Below are 1,868 nucleotides of genomic sequence, written 5' to 3'. Positions count from 1 at the left end.
ATAAAAGCCTGATGGGAAAACCTACTGTGAGCACCAGCCTTTGTCCTGAGGTGGCCGGGGGTGTGGGGCGGGGCAGGCAGCCTCTGCACCCCTAATGGAAAGGGTGGGGGCCTGGCTGGATCACGCCACGGTCCGGGGTTGGACCCGGGTCATTCGCTGCTCAAGAGAAGCCAACCCCACATGGAGAACATGGTCCCTGGACAGGTCGGCCTGAAATACTCCGAGTGCCCAGGACCTGGCGGGCCAGAGGAATGGAGGGAGGGGATCGTGGCATGGCCAGGCCCTGCAGAGGCTGCTAATCTCTCTCATCACGTCTGCACACCCGCGATCTAGCTCAATAAAGCATTTTTTAGAATTATTTAATCCCATTTGGTTTTTCTTTCTTTTTTTTTTTTTGGAGAGGTTTTTGCTATAGGGTACGTGCACTCACTAGAAAGCCAGAGAGAGACTGAGAGAAATAAAGCAAGAAATCACCCCCCAGGGGGGATGGCCACGCCTCAATCCCTCCTCCTCCATTCTCCTCTTGGGATCTTGGGCACACATGAATATGCGGCCGGCGTGAGTTTAAGCCACCGGGTCCAGGACTTGAACCATGGTTCACAACATGGGAGTCCAGCGACATAGCCATTACGCTAACTGCTGGTCTCTAGATGATGTAACTTTCTGATGAAATATTTCCACATGTTGTATCAGGAACAGAGAGCTGTACATATACTATTAACTCTATTTCTGTCATATATATTCTTCTTTTCTTTGTTGTAAAACTTAAGCTGTACTTCATCCTCTTAACTTCAAAAGTCTAACATGAAAATGTAAATATTGTTCTATATGAATTTAAGTATAATTATTTGTATATCTCACTGTAACAAATGTTTGTTACTATAATAAAAGTGCAAATCAAAAAAGAAAGAAAGAAAGAAAGCTCTCGTGGAATCACTCTTCAATACTTTTGTTTGCATGGCTGTATACACTGTAGAAAGATTCAGTTAAGCAAGGAGAAATCAACCAGGCTCTTATAGACAAGTACTGCACACTCTGACTGCCAGTGCCCTGCTGTCTTGGTTATGACAACATTGCAGCATATTTTGAAGTTCAGTAATGAGAGACTCTAGGCGAACCACGGTCGACTACGTGGGAGTCCAGCGACATAGCCATTACGCTAACTACTGGTCCCACAAACCCAAGTTTTCAGATAGGAATGCAGAGGCCAGTTCCCGAAGGCCAGCGTGACCCAGACTGTGTTCCCAGCAGGACAAGCTGTCCCTCCTCCCCACAGCCATGAGGATAGTCAGCGAGTCTGCACCCCTGCCCGTCACCCCTGCCCACCTGGTGGGCTCCGAGCTCACCCCAGCTCACTAGAAACCCCACCTCCAGATTATCAGCAAACCCAGCTCGCTTTTCCCTTTATGGAAAAAAAACAGACACAAATTTATCAGCAGTAAGAACGAGGCCCCCCAAATGCCTAAGATTTAAACAAAATCCCACAGATAGCAGTTTTAGAATTAATGAGAACAAAAAAAAAAGTGAGAAAAGTAAACAATCTTTTGCTTTAAAAATAGCTTTTGCCTGTAGTGGCTTCTGGGTGGCGAGAGAGCTTCTTTATCTTGTACGTTTTCTATTCCAGGCACCGATTCCTTTTTATTAAGCAGCAGATTTTCTAATTTAAGATATCGGCACATTTGATAGGCTCGGGGGGGAGGGTGGAGGGTGTGATTCTGGATTGAGAACGTGTTTCCCGGAGAAATGGAGGAGGAAGCGCAGGGAAGTAAGAGCTGCCCCAGCCCCGCGGCCGTGAGCGGGAAGGTTTCGGAGCACCGTCCACACGGCGTGCAGTATGCGGTGGGTCGAAAGCACAGCTTGGGGATCGG

The sequence above is a fragment of the Tupaia chinensis genome, unplaced genomic scaffold (assembly GCF_000334495.1).
Source record: "Tupaia chinensis unplaced genomic scaffold, TupChi_1.0 Scaffold000704_1, whole genome shotgun sequence".
Classification (NCBI taxonomy): Eukaryota; Metazoa; Chordata; class Mammalia; order Scandentia; family Tupaiidae; genus Tupaia; species Tupaia belangeri.
The sequence above is the reverse complement of the archived record's forward strand: the minus strand, read 5'-3'. Positions refer to the sequence as shown.